We start from the raw sequence: 26,817 nt of genomic DNA on the forward strand, positions 1-26,817 counted from the left end.
AGGATTTTTTTTCCAGGAATTTTCCTAGTATATCGTGCGACAGGCACAAAGATATCCAATGCCCAAGGAAGTCAAGGAAATTTCTTTTATGAAAAGTTCCTAGTCCGACCGGGAATCGAACCCGTTACCCTTGGCATTCTATCTTTCTTCTATGTAGTCAATGTCCTAAGATACACTGAAGATTTGTATGCTCTCTAGTGCCGCCTAGTGGTGACACTTCGAATCAAAGAGATAATCATGTTCAAGTCTTTGGTCAATTGAGAAACAACTATTTAAGTAATCGGGACTGTGAGATATATGGATGAGAAGGACGGGATTACTTCAGGAACTCCTACCAGGATTTCTCCAAGCATTCTTGCTGGGATTTCACAAGCATTTCGAGATGGTATTTTGCAGTTTTGAGGAATCCCAAGACTTCCTAGAGGTTTCCCACCACAAATTCCTCGAGAAGTATGGAGCAATTTCAACATAATTTCTCAGAGGAATCTGAAGAGGATTTTCAATAAGAAAATGAAGAGGAATTTCTGAAACAATCCCATTCATTCTTGGAAGAATCGCAAGAGATACTGAAAGAATTCCTGAAAAAAAATCTGGGTAAATTTCTGTAAGAATCCATAGATAAGTTACAGTACTAGTTGCTAGATGAATCCTATCAAGCATAAATCGATGAATCCCAACAAGAATGTCTATAGGTAATCCCAGAAGAATTCTTGGATAAATTCCACGAGGTATTACTAAAGGAACGACTTGATGCAGGCATTTTTGGAGAAATTTCATGTCTTCAGTTATGTTGCTGGCTTTTCCGTCTTCTAGGAGAATCAAAACAACTATATGTTTTCTTGATCCGACGTTTCGGCCCTTATTGGACATGGACATTTTTCAAGGATTCTGCAAAATTATTAAGTCTAGTACATGGTAGAAGGGTTCTTAATACATTGGATATTTTCCGAAAGTTTAGTTGTTTTTTCGTTATCGTGTTTGTTTGAACAGTAACCCGCCATTTATGTTTAGCTATAATAGAAATTTTGTTAGGACTCCTTAAACTGTGGTTCTCAAAGTTTCTTACTTTTCTAGAAATGTTTTTACTTTAGGAAAACTATTTTAAAAAAATATACAATATCGGAATCCGTCCCACTGTGTGTTGCACTGGCGCAATTTTTCAAAATGACTGTCGGTAGTTAAACTGTTCTATCTGTTCTATTACTACTATTTTGGTGTGTGGTTGTGGTAGTGGAATTGATTGATTTGTCTTTATTAGAGAGACTTTCAGCCCTTGGCTGGTTCGTCTCTTTATGTGGTAGTGGAAGTTGTACTGTTAACATTTGTTCTGCTTTGGGCTTTTTGTTCTGTTTTTCGTATGGTGTGTAAATCAGCAGCGTATACTACATTTAAATTGTCTGTGTCTGTTCGTTATTTACTGTGTGTGTTGTGTTTCTGATATGGCAGCTCTCCAATATTGGTAAGCTGGCTGATCTGTATTAACGAGATTTTTAGCCCTGGGCTAGTTCATCTCGGGACCCACGCTTTACTTCCCTTCGGAAGAAAGAACTCACATTTTGCAAGTTTGTTGAGAGTGGGATTCGATCCCAGGCCCTCGGCGTGATAGTCAGGTGTTTGATTTGTCGATAATGTTTTTTTATTTTCTAGTCTAAATGGGATCACACATAGCAGCTGCATGATTCACTAGAGCCGTTTTCTCACGATCTTCCATGATCGCTGCATCTTCGTTTGTGTAGCCTGCTGTTCGTAGTGTTTCTAAACGCCTTACTTTCGATCGGTGTCCCGAGATGCGCGCGATAACGAAAAAACAACTAGACTTTCGGTAAATATATAATATATTAAGAAACCTTCTACCATGTACTAGACTTAATAAATATTGCAGAATCCTTGGAAAAGGTCCAATAAGGACCGAAACGTCGGATCAAGTAAAGATATAGTTGTTTTGATTCTCCCAGAAGACTGAAAAGCCAGCAACATAACTGAAGACATCCAACATACAGTCGATCACCTATAAGGAGAAATTTGAAGTAAAATTTGTGGAGGAATGTGTAGAAATTCTTGTGGGCTGGGCATTCATAGAGTTTTTTTTTCGTAAAAGAGATCCTCCACAAATTCATGATGGGATTTCTCTAAAATTCTTACTGAGATTACCCAGAGGTTTCTCCAAGCATGCCTGTACATTTGTACATTTGCCTGTAACTTCTATCAGGGTTCCTACAGAAATTCCCTTTGAGATTTCTCTAGAGATTTTTCAAGGATACCTTTAGGAATTTCTCTTGCAACTTCTTGCAATTCTTGCTAGGACTCCTTTTTTTCCAGGAATTCTTGCTGGCATTACTCAAACAATATCAGCTAGGTTTTCTTCAGTAATTGCTCTTCGGAATCGAAAAAGAATTCCTGGTAGATTAACAACAATTCCAACAGGACTTTCTGGTGGATTTTTTCAGAAATTCCTGAATGAATCCCAGAAGCATTCCTTGAGTAGTACTAGCAAGAATTCCTGAAAGAATCTTAAGTGGATTGCCGGCATGAATTACTGGGTTAATACTAAGAAAAGTTTTTGTAGGAATCCTCGTAGAAATCCCTGAAGGAATCACAGCAGGGAATTTCGAAAAAACAAATACCTAGAAGAATCACAGCAGATTATTTTTATGCAGGAATCTGAGCTGTAATTGTATGAGAGAATACAGCAATATTTTTTGGAAAAGTATCATAATCATTTCAGGTATTCCTCTAAAATAAAGGAATTTCTCCAAGGAGTCTTTTTGAGATTTTTGAGGAAGCTGAGATGCAGGCTATTTTCTGCTGGGAGGGTTATTCCAGTACAAAAAAAAACAGAAAGAGGTGTATTCCATCACAAAGAATAACTTTGTAGAACACTCGAAAAATCCTAAAAATCCATAGAAAAAGTTATAGGGTATCGGGATGCTTCGTTGGCATAGTCCCCTCATTCGGCCTATCTTAACGTTAACCAAAAACTCAAACAAACACGCATAACTGGAGATCGGAAAAGCTATGCGCCACACAACTGTAACATTTCGTTTCAATTTTAGCATTTTGGAGCAATAAAATTGAATGAAAATGTCACTTTGTTTAGCTTTTGTAGACGCGATGATTCTTCGGCTTAGTGGGTAGTCTATATACATGATCATAAATGGCCTGATTCTGGAACATTTCGAATTGACTTTTCGATAACTGAACATTTTATGCGACGGTCAAAGACGCTATTATGATCTTGTATATTTGTTTTCAAAGAAAAATAACTATTTTACAAATTAAATGTGGGCCGAATATTGAGGACATTTTTTTCACTATGTACCCAAATCTTGGCCCATCAGTAAAGTGACGTCAACAACACCGAAAAAGTGACGTCAACCACATTGCTTGCGATTGAACCAGAAAGAACGAACGGGAAGAAAGATTTTGTGTGCGGTGACTGTTAAAATATAATACAAAAATGGAGTTGCATTGTTTTCGTTACTAAATTAAGAAAGAACTTTAGTTTAAGTTATTTCTTTATAGTTATGTGAAAATTTGGCTCCGAAAATGTAATTTGAAAGCAAGATTGGTGAACAAACAATGATAATACTTCAGTATAAATATTAAAAAATTATAGAATAAGTGGTTCTAGCGTTTGGAAAGCAATAGGCCAACGTTGTATCCACTAATAGGCCAATTTTTGTACCGTAGACCAACGTTGCATACCATCGCATCGAATCTTTTCAACGTAATTAAGTAAGTTCTTGAATATTTATGCTAGTTTTCTTCCAATTACATTAACATGCACTGCCTAGAGTGCGTGATAGAGTGAAGACATCATTTATACTGCTATTAATTCACGAGTTATGGTCAAAATTGTCAAGGTGGCTGGCATATTAGGCCAAGGAACGGTACACATACCCTATCAGAAAACCTATTACAAGAGGTCGTTCTCAAACAATGACACATAACTCTTAAAGTTGAGCAAATAAGGTAATAATTTGTTCGGCAAACTTTCCAAGCTTTTTCTGCTACTACATTGTATCAAACAATTGTCCGTACAGCAATTTTTTGGTCAAAATAATTTTTCATTCAAATGTTTATAACTTTTTTATACGTCAATCAAAATCGCTGAAATTTTGACCAATTATAACCCATATATTAAAGCCTCATTGGTGAAATTTTGAGCGAGATCGAATAAGTTTTCTGAAAGTTATAGAACTTTTAGTAAAACTTATAAGAGATTTTTGAACACATTTTCGAAACATTATATCTCAATTTGTACTTGATGAAACTTTTTCAATTTTTTTTTGTGTCACAGCTTATACCAAAGGCTTTCATATGACGAATTTCGCGCCAACCTTTCTATGGGGCTGGCAGCACCCTGTCAGAATCGAACGAAACTTTGTGGGCATATACAATAGGTCTTTCTAAGCAACTTTGCATATTTTGTTTTTCGAAATTTTTCAAGAGTAGCATTTGAAGAGGGCCTAATTTTTTTTCATAGATTTTTTTCAAATCGATGTAACTCAAAAATGACAAGCCCTACAAAAAAGTGTTGTATGGCGGACTATCGTGAAATTCCATGAAGTTTTTTAGAAAAATATCTAAAAAATACAAAATTAATTCCTACACTGAAAAATAAAGGTTTTAAAAATTTAAATCGATATTACAAAAAACCCTATGTTTTTAAATCGATGAATTTTTTTCTGGAGAAAGGTATTTCAATTACCTACATTTTCTCCAAACAATGTTGCTGTGACATATTTAAGGGAAAAAAGTTTTTCTAACAAAAACTTTTTTCATGTCCACATTGAGTGAATATTTTTCATCGTGTTTCGTGCTAACATGGCCATATATAGGTTCAGTAGCCTCTCATCAACCAATGAAACTTTATGGATGTTTAAAAAATTGTTGAAGAAGCAATTTTGCATAATCTAAAATTTATCTAGACTACCATTTGAAAAGGGCCCACACTTATATGAAATACATAAAATTCGAAAAATGACAAGTCTTACCTCCTGTATCGATTGTTTTGGACTCCCAGGAGCTACGTTCAGCATTTGAGCGAAAACGAGTTAGTCTAAGGAGTGATACACAAATTATGTCACGCAAAATACGCCCTTTTTCAACCACGTCACGCTTTTTATATGGGACCTCACCACTGTTTGTATGGGTCGTCACGTTCTGCAAAACCTCGCCCCCTCCCCTTCTAAAGCGTGCATGGCCCCTAATGGGGCGCTCAACGAGCTTGAAGTTTGTATGGGAAAACTTGGCCAAATGTATGCAGAAATCTTAAGCTTTTGATTTTTGCCGCTAGGTGGCGCTGTAAGCGTTAAATTAATAAACACATTGGTATTATTGTAGGTGACTAGGGTAGAAGCTTCAGTTTTGGCCAGCCCGGAAATTTGGCCATAGTGCGGTATTCAGCCTGTTACGATCTAAATCGGCATAAATTTATTTTTTACTTGTAGATTCTAATATAATATGATGATTACAGCTGTGAAAACCATACATTTTGATTAAAAAATGGAAGAAAAAAATATGTTTTCTTAAAAAATCAGCTCCCATATATCTGTTTTGGCCAGGGTGCTTCTAATTTGGCCACTCCCATAAGAAATACACGCGATTGGCCAAAATAGAAACCAAAGCTGAGAATATGGCCAAAACTGCGGCAATGCTTCTATTTTGGCCAGCGCCACTTTTAATACGAAAATCATGTATTAGCTTGATTTCTGCCTTTTTCTAATAAAGTATAAATTGAAACCTTTCATTTAACACATTGGTAGTTTTCATTGGATTATTGGTTATTTTTATAAAAATGATTTCCCTTAGACTGGCCAAAACCGGTGCCCGCACCCTATATATATGCCAAACAACTTTGTTGAAGACCCGTAAGTGATCCGTCAGTGAGGCGAAGCATTAGGATTTCATTATTGATATTCCTTTACATGTATTGAAAAAACGACAATAATGTTTCACCTCACTTTAGCTAGAGTATAAATTTTTAACAGGCTTCGGATCACTTTGCGGTCTTCGTTAAAGTTGTTTGGCATATCGTCACCTACAAGAATAGCTAAGTTTTTTAATTATTTTTTTTATTAATTGAACACTTGCAGCGCCACCTAGCGGCAAAAATAAAAGCTTAAGATTTCTGCATACATTTGGCCAAGTTTTCCCATACAAACTTCATGCTCGTTGAACGCCCCATTAGGGGCCATGCACAAATTACGTCACGCTTTAGGAGGGGAGGGGAGTTTTGTAGAACGTGACGAGCCATACAAACAATCGTGAGGTCCCATACACAAAGCGTGACATAGAGGAGAGGGGGGTTGAAGAAGGTCGAATTTTGCGTGACATAATTTGTGTATCACCCCTTAGACTAAATCGATTTCGCTCAAATGCTGAACGAAGCTTCTGGGAATCCAAAACAACTTGGCATTTTTTGAATCTTATGTTTTTCATATAAGTGTGGTTCACTCCAATACGTCCTTTTCAAATGTTAGTCTAGATAAATATGAGATTATGCAAAGTTGCTTCTTAAACAATTTTTTGAACTTCCATAAAGTTTCATTGGTTGATGAGAGGCTGCTGAACCTATATATGGCCATGTTGGCACGAAACACGATGAAAAATATTCACTCAATGTAGACATGAAAAAAGTTTTTGTTAGAAAAACTTTTTTCCCTTAAATATGTCACATCAACATTGTTTGGAGAAAATGTAGGTAATTGAAATACCTTTCTCCAGAAAAAAAATCATCGATTTAAAAACATAGGGTTTTTTGTAATATCGATTTAAATTTTTAAAACCTTTATTTTTAATTAGGAGTTAATTTTGTATTTTTTAGATATTTTTCTAAAAAACTTCATGAAATTTCACGATAGTGCGCCATACAACACTTTTTTGTAGGTCTTGTCATTTTTGAGTTACATCGATTAGAAAAAAAAATCTATGAAAAAAATTAGGCCCTCTTCAAATGTTACTCTTGAAAAATTTCGAAAAACAAAATATGCAAAAGTTGCTTAGAAAGACCTATTGTTTATGCCCACAAAGTTTCGTTCGATTCTGAGAGAGTGCTGCCAACCGTTGGTCGAGTTGGCGCGAAATTCGTCATATGCAGCTTCGTTTAAGGTTTTATATTCACTACAAACAATATAAATAATCTGTATATGGTCAGAGAGTCATTTGAAAATTTATCATATTTTGATCAATAAAAGTGCCAAGTGTTTTCAACTTTTTTAAACTCTCCTAATGTAATATTTTTATACAGGACCTACTGAACCACATATGAAGAGTAGGTCCTATGGATTTTTCGTTCAGTTAATGCACTTTTATTGGTGGACAACGTTTGGCAGATTATATGTGCAAAATATGGTAAATTTTTAAACATCGTCAACTACATAAGCACATTATTCATATTTTTTGTAGTGAGTATAAAACCCCCAACATAGCTGCATATGAAAGCCTTAGGTATAAGATGTAACACAAAAAAAATTGAAAAAATTTCATCGAGTTCATATTGAGATATAATGTTTCAAAAATGTGTTCAAAAATCTTATAAGTTTTACTAAACGTTCTATAACTTTCAGAAAACTTATTCGATCTCGCTCAAAATTTTACCAATGGAGCTTTAATATATGATTCATAATTGATCAAATTTTCAGCGTTTTTGATTGACGCATAAAAAAGTTTTAAACATTTGAATGAAAAATTATTTTGACAAAAAATTTGCTGTACGGACAATTGTTTGATACACTGTATGTAGAAGACACCAATGCACTATCTTCATTTAAAAAAAAAGTGAATTCCTATCGTACTTTTAGGTGAATTAATCATCAAGGTGAAAATTCCAAAATAAAGAGTTAAGTGTATAGAACAAACACTTCTAAGAGATCATACCTCTAAATTCAATGCTTGAAGCCGCAAAAAAGAATAATGATTGCGAATCGCAGTACAGTATGTAGCAGGTTCCTCCGGAGATTATGTCCGGAAACCCGAACGTCCGGTTTGAGTCAAACTACTCTAAGCGTACTTATGTCAAAACTACAAGTAAAAGTGGAAGTGAAACAAGCTCACACACTCGCAGTCAAGAACGAATGAGTGCCGTTATTCCATCATTTAATTCATTTTTTATGTTTCAAGGTCGTATTCGGGAGGGGATAGGAACTATTTAGTACTTGGGGTGGAGCCATCACTGGAACCGAACGGTTAAATGTTGTTACATGAATTTGACGTTGAACTAAATGAATGAATAATTAGAAAATCAATTATAACAGGATTTCAAGAAGGTGGATCGTTCATTTGCAAATGAATGTAATTCTTTGCAAATGAATGATCCCATCCCTGGGTGGAGCTCCTGAGCGAATTCCTATAAGAACTATTGACAATTTGTGAGAAGTAACATGTGCGCCTATTCTAGAAGGAACCTTGAAGGAATGTCAGAAGCAACTCTTTGAGAAACCTATCAAATAGCTTGTCAATGCACTGCAAGAGATAACCAAGCAGAATCGTCTAGAGGGATCCAAGAAACATTATTGGGGAGATCCTAGAAGGACAACTTCTGAAGGAATTCCAACATTCAGAAATACTATAACAAACTCTTAAAGAAATCCACACAAAAATGTGTTCTAATTGAAAATCAAACGAAGTTCTCTGAGATGCAAACCCAGAAATATTCTTGGAGAAATTGCAAATGGAAATCCTCGAGTTGTTGTTGTTCCGCACTCTGCGTAGGGTCCGCCGATCGTCCTTCACTTGGTCGACCCACCTAGGTCGCTGCGCACCACGTCTTCTTGTACCGGTCGGATGACTCTCGAGAACCATTTTAGTCGGGTTACTATCCGACATCCTGATGACGTGACCCGTCCACCGTAGCCTCCCGATTTTCGCGGTGTGGACGATGGTTGGTTCTCTCAGAAGCTGATGCAGCTCATGGTTCATTCGCCTTCTTCAAGTCCCGTCTTCCATCTGCACTCCGCCGTAGATGGTACGCAACACCTTCCGTTCGAAAACTCTAAGGGCACGTTGGTCCTCTGCACGTAGGGTTCATGTTTCGTGCCCATAGAGGACGATGGACGACCGGTCTAATCAGCGTAGATAGTTAACTTCGTGTGACGGCGAACTTTGTTCGATCGTAGAGTTCTGCGGAGTCCGAAGTAAGCTCGATTTCCTGCCACAATGCGTCTCTGAATTTCTCTGCTGGTTTCGGCGGTCACCAGTGAGCCCAAGTACACGAATTCTTCAACCGCCTCGATTTCATTACCGTCGATATAAATTCGGGGTGGCGGGCGCGGTGATTCTTCCCTGGAGCCCTTTGCCATCATGTACTTTGTCTTCGACACATTAATGACTAATCCGATTCGCCTGGCTACACTCTTTAGTCGGATGTACGTTTCCGCCATCGTCTCAAATATACGAGCAATTATATCAATATCATCAGCGAAACCAAGCAGCTGAACGGACTTTGTGAAAATCGCTCCACTCGTGTTTATCCCTGCTCTCCTTTTTTTTTTCCTCCCCTGTTGGGGAAATTAAGCCACTGCGTCCATTAGGCTGAACTTTTGTCTCCTAATTACACCCTCTAACGCAATGTTGAACAGCAAGCACGAAAGACCATCACCTTGCCGTAACCCTCTGCGAGATTCGAATGGACTCGAGAGTGTCCCTGATACTCGAACTACACACATCACTCGATCCATCGTCGCCTTGATCAATCGTATCAGTTTATCCGGGAATCTGTATTCGAGTATAATCTGCCATAGCTGGTCTCGATCGATTGTATCATATGCCGGTTTAAAATCGATGAACAAGTGATGTGTGGGCACGTTGCATTCGCGGCATTTCTGCAACACTTGGCGGATGGCGAACATCTGGTCCGTTGTAGCGCGTTCACCCATGAATCCAGCCTGATATTGCCCCACGAAGTCTCTTGCAATCGGTGATAGACGGCGGCATAACATTTGGGAGAGTACCTTGTAGGCAGCGCTCAGTAGTGTGATAGCGCGATAGTTCCCGCAATCCAACTTGTCGCTTTTTTGTAGGTGGGACACACGATATCTTCCATTCACTCCTCCGGTAATACTTCCTTCTCCCAAATCTTGATAATGACCCTGTGTAGTGCTCTAACCTGTGCTTCTCCACGGTGTTTTAGTAACTCGCTTGGTAGTTACTGGTAGAGAAGAATTCCATGAGATTTTCCCATGAGATTCCATGAGATATCCTAGAAGAAACTCATACAGAAATATTATATCCGGATAATTGAGCCCCTGAAAAATTAAATTGAACCCACGGATCATCGAGTACGACTTGTATGACAGATCACACTGTTTTCAAAGCTTACCTATTCTAATTGTACGATTCTAAATTTTGTCAACTCGTTAGAAAGACCGACTTTCACATAGTGCGTTGTATTGCGCATCTGATGAGCGACGTTAGGTCCGACGCGAAAGTAGATTTTCGGGACTGGAGAAGTCCGGTTTCCAACCGAATCGTCTATAAGTTTTTTGGAAAATACATCTGCGGTTGACATCAACATATATTACAAAGTAATACCTAGCAGACAATGCTACGAACCAAAGGTAAAATTTTAATCTTTTTTCTGCTTTTGTTTCAGACACGCCCTAAACGGAAGCGTACACCATGCGGAAAGACATTGCGGAAATTAAGGAGTCGGAAGCGTTAGCAGAAAAAGTCACTTTTCATTTTAGTTACCTTCGTTTCAATAATGTTTTAGTCATTAGACTAAAAGTGAATTAAGATGTTGTTCTGTTTTTAAATTCTAATAACTATTTCAACAAATTGTTTGTTGATGAACATGTACATACATAACATAGGCGCTGTTCATGAACCAAGTACTCATTTTTGGTCATCTCTTACCCCTTTTACCGTAGACTTTTGAACATTTTGGCCATACCATTAAGAGGTAGTTAATGGACAGACCCTTAGTGCAAAGAATTGTAAACTCTGGATGCCAGCTAATGTGATGCCTTTGATCCTCAGAATCTAGTTCAGAATAAGGTAGAGATTATTTTTTCTTAGTAATAACTTTAAACCAGTATTGACTCTCCCATCAGTGTTACTATCAATAATCAACCTTCCGCTAGGAAATAATGAATAAGCGGCATTCCGTTCAAGGCTTCTCTCATTTGGCGATTCCATACTAGCAACTGTTATGCTCGATCAATAAATCATCTCTAAGTTGTACGACTGCAAGCGCCTCTGCAAAACCAGAAACAACTATCCTAGGTAACAACCATCACCACTTGCATACAACATTTCCTCCAACTGAACCGTTGCCGGATGGCGGAACACCATAGTAGTTCGAGTTCCCTCGAGCACCTGTATAAGGGGAGTTTCCTGCTGTTTCCATGGCATGCCCGAAAACAACACAAAAATAAGCGTTTACAAGGTTTGACCGAGTGGCGAAAAACCCAGCGCAGCAGCGATTCAATGTAAAAGCATTTTTCGCGAATTCGTTCCACTGCTGTTTGGATTGGATGCCACCAGGTACCAGAGTTTGTCGCAATTCGGAAGCAATCGGAATCGGGCGTGCGGATTGCTTCATCACTCTCGAGACTTCATCGTCGTCAGATCGGGTAGTTCCAGTTCAGCATTTTCTTCGAAAGTAAAATCGATGGAAAAAGTAAAAGTGATAAGAATCAAATTAATTCGGTAAATAAGTCGCGCGGTGTCTGTGGTTGTGGTGGTGGCCCAGTTCGGGGGAGGTATAAAGTTTAATTAGCTGGGAAGGAAGCCGAACGTGCGCGCGGTGACGTGAAGAAATAGTATAGACAGATAGACAGACGAACGGTTGTCCTCGGAGGCAGAACATCCTGGAGGAAAGGGGTGTACGATGGCTACGAAATCTTCTTCGGCGACATTCGCCATCGAAGCTCGTTCCTATTCATCGACAAGGCCAGTCAAGAGTGCCCCTCAGCTACGGCCAGTTCCAGCGTTTTCCATCGAGTCGCTGCAGAAAAATACCTTCGTGATGGGTCCGCCCAAGGCGCAAAAACGTGAGTAGTATCTACATCTACCGACCGATGAAAATGTTTTACTGCTTGCTACTGGGATGGAAAAGTTTTATTTATAATGAAAGCGGTTGCGTTTTCCGTTTCTATTAAGGGCGATTAATTGGCCCTAATTTCGTTCTAATTGGTATTGACCCACTGCAACATTGAAAGTGTAAATATTTGGTGAAATATTGGACAGGTTGGCGTTGGGTAATCGAAATGGGTCATTGGTGCTTCGTTAGCAAACAAAGTACGTAATGTCATGGAACCAGCGCTCCTCGCAGAAGAGCTTTAGCTTTCAGTTTCGATGAAACAGAGCGAGGTTTTATTTAGAAATTGCTTTTTCTAAAGGTATTCTCAACAACTTTTCATGCCGTGCCGTATTTACCTATTGAAAATAATAATAATAATGAAGGGCCCATAGTAAACTCGCGAAATTTAGCAAGACCACACCGAGGGTGAGGGAATCGATTTCCGGTTCCTACTGGAAATGCTCTTGACAGTGTTTTAGGAATTTCGAGAGTAATTTCTGAAAAAAAACTTCTGGGAATTCCCCCTGGAATGCTTGATAGGATTACTGTAGAAATTCTTGCTTGGATTTCCCAGGATACTTCCAGAAATTGCTCTAATGATTCCTTTAGGGATTTCTCCAAGGATTCCTCTTAGAATAACTTCAAAAATTTTCTTTGGGTATCCGTCAGAAATTCCAGCCAAGATTTCTCCAGGAACTCTTGCTAGGACTTCGCAGGCCTTTCTAGATGCTGTTTCTGCAGTTACTGCCTTCAAGAGTCCCATCATGAATTCCTGGAGAAATTCCAGCAGCTTATCTGGATCAATTCTTTCAGAAATTCTCGAAGGAATCACAAGAGGATTTTCAGTAAGAATACTGAAAGAAGAGGTCTCCAGTTAGTCTAGTGGCTAACCAGTTAGTCTAGTCGATCACCAATTCAGAGATGGCGGGTTCGATTCCCGTTCCAGTCGAGAAAATTTTCTCGACTCCCTGGACATAGTCGGGTGGGCCGGGGCAAGATGGGTCACCTAAGGATCTTTGTAAATACAAAATGTTTTGGTTTGTATTCACCCTCTACTCTTCATTGCATTAGTTAGCTATGCTAAAAGTCGTTAAAAAGTTAATAAAATACAAAACAAGTTTTTGAATGAGCAGTTTTAAAAAAGACCGATTTCGGGCCTAGAAAAAAGTGCGGGGCAAGATGGGTCACCTTTTAAGTAGTTCGGATTTTTTCAACGAAAAACGGCAATATGTACGATTTTTTCTGTATTCACATATGCTCCATATCTATACTGACTAAACAAGAGCTACTAGCAAAAATTTTATTTATTTATTTGGCAAATAAAAAAGTTTACGATTTTAGTGGTATTTTTACGACCTGAGACGACACAGAAAATATTGTATAACTTTCGATTGCGTTCGCTAAAATAGCTAATTTTTCGACCATGAATAGAATATCATGTGTAGCTAATACCATAACATTTTCATTGAAATCGGTTGAGTATTGGCGGAGATATCGTTGAAACAAGGAAATTGACACTTGAGAATCTTGTGCAAACATTTTGGAAAATATCACTTTTTGCCGTTTCAACTCTGGCGCCAAAAATACTGAACCGATTTCAATGAAAATTTTTATGTATGTAAAGTATGTATGTAGAAGTAATTTGTCAAAATTTCATTCCATTTGATCATACCGTTAAAAAGTTATAGCCATATATGTTGCACTATGTCACAATAAGCAGATGTGGTTTTTGGTATAGTGAAATTCAAACTGCTGAAAGTACTCAACAAAAATGGCTGAAATTTTCACAGTTAACAGTATAACACAACAATTTTACACTGCCAAAGTTTTATAAAAATCGGGACAGTGTTACCAGTTCTACAGTCACAATAGTGCACGCGGAACTAAAAATTGTCAAAAAGTACCTAAAATTTACCTTGAAGCTTTTTGAGCATTGGATATTTATTCTATTCTATTCTATTCTAGTGCTTGCACAGGCAGTATTGAAAAGCATCCTGGTAATATCCGAAATACTTCAGATATTTTCTTGTCAATATTAATATTTGCAGCATATCAGTGATGATGTGATACAAATATTAAAACGGCCAGGCCCACTGTGCAGACTAATGGTTTTAAAGAAAGTTCAAAAACTAGCGGCAATTAGATTACCCACGTATGAATAACATAATTGACGCAATTTTTTGAATATGATAAAGGAAGAAACGGGGAAAACCGTACCAACCGTTTCATTTGCAGGGGATGGGGTTGTAGCCGGCTCGAGTGGCTAAGTCTCAGATCTACTAGAGCGTTCGAAAATTGGTTAAACAAATGGCTTAAGCGCCACCTCCTAAGAGGACCACTTGTCGTTTTAGTTGCCCGGCAAAACTCAAGCCTCAGGGCGAGTTCAATTATAGTCAATAGACCGAACGTATTAGTAGATACCCAGATTTAATCAGTACTCGGAACGCAACTCCTAACCAACCCGAAAAGCAATACAGAGCTCGAATTCCTACCAGAACGAAAGCACGTGGTCGACCAGTTCTCATCACAGGCCAAGTTCTTCCTCAAACCCTCTAACCCTAACGCTTCAGAAACACGAATGGGGGACTGAGATTCCCAAGCAGTCCACACTTGGAGTACATCAACCAAAACTACAGCAAAACGGAACGAACGAAACGTGAAAATACCTTCTACACCAGTGCAATCATCAGACGGAAGTTCTAGCTCACTAATTACACAACATTTAAGAAAACACGAAAACTTTTATTCAAACTACATCTATTCCACTAAACATTCATTTTTATTCGGGTACCCTAACCATGCGATTCTCTCGCTCTCTTCTTTCCTTTCTTCCTCTCCCTTCTAACTGCCTAACTGTGCGGATTTCTTGCTATAAAACTCGAGCTTTCTCACATCTTCTTCGCTTTAAGCACGCTCAAATAAACATTTGTACCTCTCCCGCAGGAGCTTACTCACGGTTTGTTACTTCTCTCTGCCTCTCGCGTCGCGTCGCCGCGCCGGTGCTGGTTCACCACAGTGAACAATGGCGCGTCGCTTGGATGACTCGCGCTGCTAATAATTCGCCAACTTGGTGGGCGGCGAATGAATAATTCCCAGTGGGCGGGAATCGGGCTCTTCCGGAGTGCAGTGTTGGCGATTGCAACTCCCTTCCAACGCCGGCCGGACGTTGGGGACCTTTAATGCTGGCGCGTGGGGTCAGGATAGAGGTACTTGGCTTGATGGGCGCGGTGTGCCGAGCAGGAGGTGAGGCGGCGTGCACAAAGAAAAAACTGGAACAAAAAAGCCGTTGGACGGCTACACCACAGTGTGAGCGTATCGTTTAGAAAGCAAAAGCGTTCTCTTTTTACCTTTTTGTTTTCTTGCCAAATCTCGCACAGTACCGCACTTACTTATTCTAGCTTTTTAGCACTACCTATTCGGAGAGGAAATCTAACATTAAATTACACTGAACATATAAGACACTTTCACGTTTTTTCAAACCTCAAAATTCACACCGCGAAACTATACAAGAAATCTTCCCAGTCCTGCCTCTTCCACGGGTCAGATTAAAGTGGCCGAGTCTAAACTTGAAATTCCTCAGATAGGTCGCGATTCTAGTTTTGGCCTTCGTTCCGGAAATCGGAGTCCGATCTTATCAAAAGACGAGCCCCGATCACCTTTCGAGCCGATCAGTCATATTGTTCCTTTCCCTCTTAAACCTTTCGTATCTAGCTAGCCCATTCTGGTCCCTTAGCTCATCATTCAATTTCTTATTCTTTACTTAAATAACGACAAGGGATCCAGTTGGGAGATTTGACTCAAACCAACGGACCCGAACGCATGCTCTGTGAGATAACTTTTAATCTGCGCGCCAAGTGAGTGAACCGGCATTAAATTGAGTGAACTTTCATGCAGGATTTATTTACAAGTTATATGGATTCATTTTGCATGCAAGAGGATTCATTTATCCTACTGTTCGTTCTGAACAGCTAACTTTTATTGAAATTAATTTTTAATTGCACAGTCGTGCTGATTCATTTTTATTATTTCGAATACCGCTACATAACATCGGACTTGTTTTACGAAAATTTGGTTGTAGGAGTACAACCAAATTTTCGTAAGGGCAAGCCTTACAATATCACAGAAAATAATAAAAATGAGACTACCATACATTGTAAATAAAATACTCAAACATTTACACAAATATCTCCACAAAAAATAACATTTCAAAAAATGCGCAATAAATAAATATGTATATGAAAAAATATGAAAAATAAATATATAAACAAACAAATAAATAAATATACAAATATATAAATAAATAACTAATAAACTACTCAACAACTCAATAAATAAATAAACTGATAATAAATAAATATGTAAATAAATAAATCTGTACAAATAAATAAATAGGTAAATAAATTTAAGCAAATATTTACAATGAACGAAATCTCTAATATATCACAGCAATAGTACGGTTCTATGGTTCATCGGAGTTATCAATTCCCATATTCAGTCATGCTTAAACGTAACGGCATTTACCTCAACATCGTTGATATTGATTCAAGCCAACTGCATCATACTGACTGCAAAACGTAACGAAACCGGCTAACCCAGTAATGAAGCTACTTCATACCTAACGATGAATAACCCACTTCATTCTGAATTTGCCTCACTGTTTGTCTTCAGATCGAATATCAAGGCTATCCCCTGACATAGACCCTCTCTGAAGTACAAACGTAATTACATAAACACCTAAACTGTCTATGATCCTGCATCGTCTTCAACGCCAAACTATTGGCTAGGAAGAGAGCATTTTCATAGCAAAACACCTTCCGACATACAACGTATGTAGAATCGGTTTCTCTAAAAACCACTTCTCTCATGTTTCTCACGTCAAACTCAAAGCTCGACTCACCGAAACATATGAGAAATGAACAACATCACTCAATCTCATGAACCCTGAACATGTTCATTGATCACTCGCAATGACCCACAGAAACGTCAAAATCGAGTGAGCTGCATCACAAGTTTGTTTATGGTGGATATGTGTGGAGCTATTTCTTCTGTAATTTGGAAAAAAAAAACTGCGATTTAACGTGCCAGATCAACGAAAAGTACGACAAATTGTTGGATTTCTAGAGGTATGAGCTAATGTATTTGATTTTTTTCATTTATTTAGGTAGAAACGGACATTTACGGACGCGGAACCACCAACAACATCAACGACTACTCGCTCTACGGATGATGGACGGAAACGACATTTATTTGAAGAAATGCAGAAATTTGGCCTGTTTGGACGGTTTCGGAAGGACTTCGATGGATTATATTGTCAGATAAGTTGGATTCCAATGGCAGATAAGTAGTTGAACCTATTTTAATTGTATTTTCTTTTTTTAGGTACAATCAAATGGCAACGAAAAGCTCAAACCGGTTCTAGCGATGCATAACCGGCTGTGATGAATGAACGGATTAGATGACGTAACGAGACAGAATTTCCAGCATAACAGATGCCTCAATCGAAGGGCAACTCATGCAACAAAAATAATCAAATAAATAAAGCATCCAAATAAATAACAAATAAATAAAGCATCCCAATAAATAAATAAGTAAATAAAGCATCTCTTAATGCTATAAATAGTTCATCTAAATTGTAAATAAAGCATCTATAATATGTATATACATCTAACGAATAATAAAATAGGATCTAAGGTAAATAAACAATCTAATAAATAAATAAATAATAAATAAGTAGATAAATAAATAAATAAGGAACACAAATCAACAAAATGTACATTGAACACAATAAAGTCTCTATAGCCATAAGTACTAAAATAGCCTTAAGACTCGATGTGCACTACTTGCTAACATACATCGTACGAAAGAAATACCCTAAATTGGTCACAATATTTACATAATTTATTGAAAAAAGTCACGTTTGGTCATTTATACGATCTTGAAGATTAATTTCAACGGGAAAAGCCTTTTAAAACTAGTTCCTTAGTATTTTAAATTCTATTTGCAATATTGGTTGTTCTGTTAGCTCGATTAACTTAATTTGCTCTTTATGGTCGATCCATTTCTGGACGTCCTGTGAGTCTTGAACGCGATCAGCGTCTGAGCATCCCCGATCTCAGACTCCCGCTTATACTTCCCTATGAGGTACTCCTCGTCAACGCTTTTCAGCTCAGAGTTTCTGGTTTTAAAGCTCATCGTCCAGATGCATTCATCAAGGACTCGCTCTGTCTTCTAGTCGAGGGGATAGGCATTAACAGAATCAACCAGATTGTAAAGCGAATTTGTTATCCTAAGGCAGTCTAAACAGTAACATTGACCAGCTCATCTGTGAAGTTTCTTCTTGGGCTCAGGCGATTGCCCTTGCCCAAGGATTCCCCCAGTAAATAATGTTGTTGTGGGGGCGGCATCAGACTAGGTCTGATGCTAAACTTCACAAATGGCGGCAAAGCGTGTTCGCTGTAACCAGAGCAAAAGCATCATGGCGCAATTGTTACTACTCAACAAGATGAGAGCTACATAGCTTGACGAACTAGAAATCAGCTCTACTGAACTAATTTCTTTAAGAATTTGCAATTGAAAATGCCTAGCCTTTTCCCATTGAGGTCTTCAAGATCATAGCAGTGGCTTCCAACTACTCTCTTGACCACCGCTTGAACATATTTAGGTGCCAATTTTGAGCAAATTTGTTGCCCTTTATCTGATTGTTCCGTGTTCTTTTTAAGGACCTTTTCTCCTACCACGTACGTTGGGCAATTTGTGTTAGAGCGCAAGTTATAGTATGAGGCATGCTTTTCATATGCTTTTTTCAAATTACTCCTGACTTCTTCTAGCAGTTTCTCTCTTTCTTCTTTATCGAGTTGATAGTCGCCAGTTGGCTCTATGTCACGTAATTTCCTATACTCCCTGCCATCTGAGACAATGTTACGTCCGAACAGGATAAAGTACGGCGTGTAATGTGTTGCTTCATGCACCGAATTACGAACTGCATTTGCTATCTGCTGTAAATTGTTTGACCACTCAGTGTGTCCTTTTTTGATAGATGCACGGATAGCCGTAGTGATGACACGGTTCACCCTTTCCGTGTCATTTATCTGTGGATGGTAATTCGGTGTTCGCCAGTGGTTCACATGGTACTTGGCTAGCAACGATTGGAACTGTTTAGAGGTGAATTGCGTTCCATTGTCCGAGAGAATTACCTCTGGGACTCCGAATAAAAGGAAGAGAGAATTTTCAACAAATTGGACTAGAGAATCTGATGTAGCCTGACGAAAAGGTTGGACAAGGACGAATTTGGTGAACAAATCAGTTACAACTAATAGGCACGTGTTTCTATTTCGGCCAGACGCTGGCAGTGGGCCTACATAATCCATGGCCAAGAATTGCCAGGGGTATCGGACTACCTTTTTCTGTTCGGCCATCGGTGGGGTCGTATTTTTGTTTGTGGCCTTACTTGTTTGGCACTGAAGACAACTCCGGCAGAACTTCTTAATTTCTATTCCCATTGAGGGCCAAAAATATCGCTCTTTAACTGCTGCTATCGTTTTTTCCGTGCCTAAATGAGCCTGTTCGTGTATCTTCTTGACAATATCTACGCGTTCTGATTTCGGAGGGTATAACTTCCAATGGAATCGACCATCCTCTAACTTCTTGGAGACTTTGACGAATTTATAAATTTGATTATCAACGATCCTGAAGTCTGGGTAGTTCATGGGGTCTTGCTTTATCTTTCCTAGTAATTCCTGATACTCCGAGTCTACTGGTATCGTATATATTGCGTCTAACGACCTAGATAGACAATCGGCTAATATATTGTTCTTGCCCTTTCTGTACTCTAGTTCAATATCGTACGATTGGATTTTTAAAGCCCATCGTAGCAATTTTGAATTTCCCGATTCTACTCCTATGGTGAATAACCACAAGAGACTCCTTGCATCAGTGACAACTTTGAAACGACTTCCTTCCACATAATGACGGAAATGTTCAATTGCTAGAAGGACGCCTAAACATTCCTTCTCAACACTAGCGTATTTCTTCTGCGTGCTACTAAGCTTTTTGCTAAAATATGCAATGACTTTTGGCTGACCGTCTTGGTGTTGAACAAGGGCCGCTCCTACCGCATTATCAGACGCATCTGATTCAATAACAAAGGGGCAGTTGAAATCGGGATTACCTAGAATAGGGGCTGATACCAAGGCTGCCTTAAGATCGCCGAAAGCTCTCTCTGCAGCCTCTGTCCAGATGAATTTACCTTTCGTCTTTTTAAGCAGGTCCGAAATAGGAGCTACTATCGCACTGTAATTGCGTATAAAACGCTGGTAAAACCCTGCGAGTCCAAGTAGCCGTCGAATGTCTTTGACATTCTTGGGACGAGCATAGTCGAGAATGGGAGAGATCCTGGAGTTGTCGATGGACACACCCTCTTCCGTCAACAGGTATCCAAGGTAAGACACCTGCTTACGGCAGAATCTGCTTTTGTCCAGCGAAATAGTTAAATTTGCTGCTTTCAGGCGTGCAGCCACAATTTTTAAAAGCCTGATGTGGTCTTCAAATGTATTCGTCGCTATAACTATATCATCTAGATACACAAACACGTTGGGTTCTAGATCGAAACCGATTACGCGATCCATTAATCGGCACATCGTAAAGGGTGCATTAGTAAGGCCGAATGGGCAGACTTTAAACCGAAACAGACCTTGTGGGGTCCTAAAGGCTGTATAGTCTCGAGATTCCTCTTTAAGAGGAATCTGAAAGTATGCATCTTTAAGATCAACCACTGAGAAGAACTTTGCACTGCCTAGTCGATGAAAGATTTCTCCCATGTTGCGCATGGGGTACGAATCTTTCTTTGTCCACGCATTAACTCCTCGGGAATCCAAGCAGACTCGTAGTTTTCCATTCGCTTTGCGAACTGGCACTAGAGCGCTGGCCCACTCGCTAGTGCATTCTTCAATTGCGTCCATTCTACGGTACCTCTCAAGTTCCGCCTCCATCTCGGCCTGGACCGCTGGAGAAGACCTATATAATGGCTGTCGCCTAGGTTTTGCTCCCTCTTTCAGTACGATCTCGTGTTCTAACAAAGATGTTCTACCTAGACGATGTTCTGTTGTGCAAGGAAATGATTCGACTGCTTTTACTAATTCCGTTCTTTGTTTAGCGGATAGCACATGCTCAGTTTCGACTGTCTCAGGTGTGGTTTTCGACGCTTCCGGTAATTCCAATGCTGGAATATCTAAAGTCTCATCTGGTTCAACTTTCTTAATAATCGGTAGGGTTTCAATGGGCAATAGTGAGAACTCAATCGTCTCAGTCGAAAGAGAATCTACCTTAGGTTCTACAGTAATGGTAGCTACCTGTTCAAAACCATTTTGTCCTTTCATCATTGGTTTGATCTCAAAAATATCCCAGAAATTGCATCCTAAGATCAAATCTCTGGCAATTTGAGGTACTATTAAAGTTGGTATGATTTTGGTCACTCCTCGGAAAATTATGGGAAGATTAACATACCCAAGACATTCATGGGCTGTTTTGTCAGCTGTGACAATTTGAAAAGGACTTTGGTGTAGTTTAAGGCCGTGTTTGAGGGCAATATCTGCAATGTTGGTAACACTGACGCTTGCACCAGAATCGAGCAACGCATCGTATTCTTTGTTAAAAATTTTAACGGTTACATGTGGACAACTACTCGTGTGAATCTTCACCTCACAAATTTGCATAAAAGGATCTTCGAAAGCTTTAAGGCTGGGAACACTTTCTTCCTTTGGAGTGTTCTGGTTCCCAATTCTACACTCCAACCCTAGTTTCCCGAATGTTGAACCGATGATTGTCCATTGTTATCGCGAGCGTGATTCGGGCATGAAACGGTCGTTTTACCTGGATTGCCGCAAGCGTAGCAAAAAATCCTTTTTGGCTCTTTGCAATATCGCCACAGATGCCCATTTTTGTTGCAATTCCAACAGAGTGGTACATTCCTGTCCTCCAAATTTTCCTGTGCGACCCTGGACCCTGTGTGGCCTGTTGGAGCTCTACCCGAAGCCCGTTTGTTCCTATCGAATTTCCTACCAATCTCATTCACTTCTTCTGTTTCTGAACCGGAGGAGTATGATTTTTCTGACTCTGCATTTACCTCAATGTTATGAACAGTATTAACTACTTTGGTCGGACCCTCACGTTGTCGTAGAGATGGATCATTTGCGTCAATCCGATAGGCATAATACTCCAACATATTCAGATCTCTAACGGTTATGCAGGCCAACTTGGACCTGTAATGTGGGCGCATGTTGTCCCAAATAATTTCAAAAAGTCTACCTTGGTCTAGTGGAGTCGAGAGCAGTTTATTCAAACGTTCAAGCTCCATTTTGAAAGCCAGGAACGTCTCATTACGTTGCTGCTTTCGTTCATAAATTTTTTGACGATTTCCCTGGTCTTTATTGGGGTTCCCGTACATATACCTAATGCGTTCTTCAAAATCTTCCCAATTTACAAACTCATCAGAGTAGCACAAGTACCAATCATATGCTTCTCCTCTTAAAATTGTATGAATTCGTTGGAGTAAAATGTTTTCGTTTATCCGATCCATACGTGCAAGTCTACGAACTTTATGAAGAAAATCTTCCAAAGATCGTTGGCGTGAATCTCCACTGAATGTTAAATGCCATTTCTCCATCCGCCTATCAGCATTGATAATTTCAATTTCATTAATCGGACGCCTAATAGGTTCCCTTGGGGTGTATTCAAAATCATTTCCCTCTCCTAAGAACTCCAAACTATTTCGAAAGTCATTTCTTCTACTGAAATTTCGCTGGGCGTGTCCTGGGCTAACTACTGGGGTCCCTCTATCATTGTTTTCTCGAACCTGACTAAAACCGATCTCGCGAGCTCCTCTATCGCTGTGCTCCGACGGATCATATCTTAGTTGATTCCTCCTAGTCTCTCTGAAAAAGTCTTCGTTACGACGGTTCTCGAATTGGTCATTTTGACGAGTACGTGAAAACGCTGGATTCGGAACATCCAAACTAAGTCTACGTCCTTGAGATATTCTGTTATCTACTTCCCCATTTCGGTACTCTCTTCTAACAGGTTCTGATGCTCTGTAATCTCTATCCTTTTGTGATTCTCCCCTCAATGAGTTTCGCCTACTAGAGTATCCCAAAGGTTCCTGTTCCTGGCAACCGATTTCTATGGGATTGGCGGTATACTCCCTTCTATCACTTACGATCTGCTCTGGACAATTTTCAACCGAACTCTGAGTATTGAGAACAATCTTTGCTAACTGTTTTTCCAGCATATAAATTTTGTTTTTAAGGGCCTCGTTTTCTAGTTCTAAGTCCGTCTGAGATCGCTGTTTTTGCAGCACTGAGTCCGTCTTTGCAATTGCTCCTAAAGAGTTCCTTGAAGCATTGTTTTGGAATGTGCTTAACGAATTTTCTTCATTACGTGTGTATTTGTCTTGATTACTATCACCCACTCTATCTGTATGTTCACTAATCTGACTAAAAACCTCTTCACCTCCTACCGCTCCACACTCTTGCTCCAACTCTAACGTTTCTTTGGTAGGTGCATCCTTAAATGAAAATCGATTCAAAATGGTTTTTATTTCCTGACTCAACTCATCACGCAACTGTAATGATCGAGGATCCTCTGCAACACAACGTTCTACTCGCATCAAATAGTGTTTAAGTCTTGAAATACTTTTATCGTCCAGACCTTTCTGCAATCTTTTGCCAAGAACATCAAGTTTACTAGCAATATAGTCGTATTCTTGGTCCATCGTATAACGGGAAGTGTATGTTTTATTCTCCCTTACATCTTCAAAAAATAAATTCCTGAGCAATCTATGTTTGGCATTCAACTCATCCTTAGTCTCGTCTCTTTTACCACGAATAATAAGCTCATAGTCAACCTCTTCGTTCGTTAAATGATCTGCACGAGGAAATTTTGCAGCCATTTTTTATGTAATATAAGGTAATACTGTTCCACAAAACCACACAAAAACTCTAACAGTCACAAGAATATATGTAAATTATAAAAAGCGGATTAATTTAACTTCAACTTCAAAACCAAACAAAACAAAACATGCAAATACTCAATACTAACAACGAAAATATAACTGAATTTGAAACCTGCAGTTGGGCGCCAAAATGTAGCCGGCTCGAGTGGCTAAGTCTCAGATCTACTAGAGCGTTCGAAAATTGGTTAAACAAATGGCTTAAGCGCCACCTCCTAAGAGGACCACTTGTCGTTTTAGTTGCCCGGCAAAACTCAAGCCTCAGGGCGAGTTCAATTATAGTCAATAGACCGAACGTATTAGTAGATACCCAGATTTAATCAGTACTCGGAACGCAACTCCTAACCAACCCGAAAAGCAATACAGAGCTCGAATTCCTACCAGAACGAAAGCACGTGGTCGACCAGTTCTCATCACAGGCCAAGTTCTTCCTCAAACCCTCTAACCCTAACGCTTCAGAAACACGAATGGGGGACTGAGATTCCCAAGCAGTCCACACTTGGAGTACATCAACCAAAACTACAGCAAAACGGAACGAACGAAACGTGAAAATACCTTCTACACCAGTGCAATCATCAGACGGAAGTTCTAGCTCACTAATTACACAACATTTAAGAAAACACGAAAACTTTTATTCAAACTACATCTATTCCACTAAACATTCATTTTTATTCGGGTACCCTAACCATGCGATTCTCTCGCTCTCTTCTTTCCTTTCTTCCTCTCCCTTCTAACTGCCTAACTGTGCGGATTTCTTGCTATAAAACTCGAGCTTTCTCACATCTTCTTCGCTTTAAGCACGCTCAAATAAACATTTGTACCTCTCCCGCAGGAGCTTACTCACGGTTTGTTACTTCTCTCTGCCTCTCGCGTCGCGTCGCCGCGCCGGTGCTGGTTCACCACAGTGAACAATGGCGCGTCGCTTGGATGACTCGCGCTGCTAATAATTCGCCAACTTGGTGGGCGGCGAATGAATAATTCCCAGTGGGCGGGAATCGGGCTCTTCCGGAGTGCAGTGTTGGCGATTGCAACTCCCTTCCAACGCCGGCCGGACGTTGGGGACCTTTAATGCTGGCGCGTGGGGTCAGGATAGAGGTACTTGGCTTGATGGGCGCGGTGTGCCGAGCAGGAGGTGAGGCGGCGTGCACAAAGAAAAAACTGGAACAAAAAAGCCGTTGGACGGCTACACCACAGTGTGAGCGTATCGTTTAGAAAGCAAAAGCGTTCTCTTTTTACCTTTTTGTTTTCTTGCCAAATCTCGCACAGTACCGCACTTACTTATTCTAGCTTTTTAGCACTACCTATTCGGAGAGGAAATCTAACATTAAATTACACTGAACATATAAGACACTTTCACGTTTTTTCAAACCTCAAAATTCACACCGCGAAACTATACAAGAAATCTTCCCAGTCCTGCCTCTTCCACGGGTCAGATTAAAGTGGCCGAGTCTAAACTTGAAATTCCTCAGATAGGTCGCGATTCTAGTTTTGGCCTTCGTTCCGGAAATCGGAGTCCGATCTTATCAAAAGACGAGCCCCGATCACCTTTCGAGCCGATCAGTCATATTGTTCCTTTCCCTCTTAAACCTTTCGTATCTAGCTAGCCCATTCTGGTCCCTTAGCTCATCATTCAATTTCTTATTCTTTACTTAAATAACGACAAGGGATCCAGTTGGGAGATTTGACTCAAACCAACGGACCCGAACGCATGCTCTGTGAGATAACTTTTAATCTGCGCGCCAAGTGAGTGAACCGGCATTAAATTGAGTGAACTTTCATGCAGGATTTATTTACAAGTTATATGGATTCATTTTGCATGCAAGAGGATTCATTTATCCTACTGTTCGTTCTGAACAGCTAACTTTTATTGAAATTAATTTTTAATTGCACAGTCGTGCTGATTCATTTTTATTATTTCGAATACCGCTACAGGGTATGTAAGTATAACCGTTGGGAGTGACGTAGCTAAGAAGGTTAATGCACACTCCATGGTAGTATAATTTCCAGGGATGAGACAATGACATTTACATCGTATGCCCTGGCCCTAATGCCTAAGGCTTAAGCGCCTACACTGAACGGCGGCTTGCGGTGAAAATTACTATTCTGAGGGTCAATTTAAATACACAACGCCACTAAATTTGTGCAGACTGATTTTCGTTTCAATTCAACAGAATTATGTTTTCAATTTTACCATGGACTCGATTTTCAATTAAAAAAAGTTTCTGCTGGCAACCGGATTCGAACCAAGAACCTTGACATCACCAGGCTCGCACGCTACCACTCGGCTATCGAACCGGTTGATGTGAGAAGAAACAAAACGCACACAAGAAGCGTTGGTGGGTCGATGATCATGTTTTGCCATGGTAAATTTAAAAACATTGTTATGCTTGGCATTACTGCAAGCCGTTTTTCAGTGTATACTCGCTCTCTGAAACGAAACAAAAAACTAACGCTACTAATCTCTCCCATGACCATGCAAAGTTTGACAAGTTTGATAAAGAAAATGGTACAATAACTACAATAACTACAATAAAAAAAATAGAAAGATCTCACCCAATTTGAACCGGAAATCTATTAAAACATTGATCATAACGAAAAGCTGCATCCACCTTCAAACATTAGTTACACCATTTTCTTCCTTGTTCTTCGCTTTTTTAACATTTGAGCTTTGAAACACAGATCAAAACGAAAATGATCGGATGCGGCGTTGACATCATGACCGCCACCCATTCCATTTCACCTCTGTCACCAGACATCTCTCATATTCCAATGCATCGGATGTTTTCACTAT

General features: G+C 39.5%; 1 protein-coding gene and 1 long non-coding RNA gene across 7 annotated transcripts in view; one reads left to right on the forward strand and one right to left on the reverse strand.

Moving 5' to 3' along the window:
- The window catches only part of LOC109433485 (cytochrome b5 reductase 4), a 364,704-nt gene that overhangs the window by 216,186 nt on the left and 121,701 nt on the right, over positions 1-26,817 (forward strand). The window lies entirely within an intron of this gene.
- On the reverse strand, positions 14,090-15,636 carry LOC134292048 (uncharacterized). Its single transcript, XR_009999426.1, has 2 exons — positions 15,506-15,636; positions 14,090-15,437 (listed from the first exon to the last, which is right to left on the reverse strand). It is a non-coding gene; the product is annotated as an uncharacterized LOC134292048 (long non-coding RNA).

Source organism: Aedes albopictus, chromosome 3, assembly GCF_035046485.1.
Source record: "Aedes albopictus strain Foshan chromosome 3, AalbF5, whole genome shotgun sequence".
In the NCBI taxonomy this organism is placed as follows: domain Eukaryota; kingdom Metazoa; phylum Arthropoda; class Insecta; order Diptera; family Culicidae; genus Aedes; species Aedes albopictus.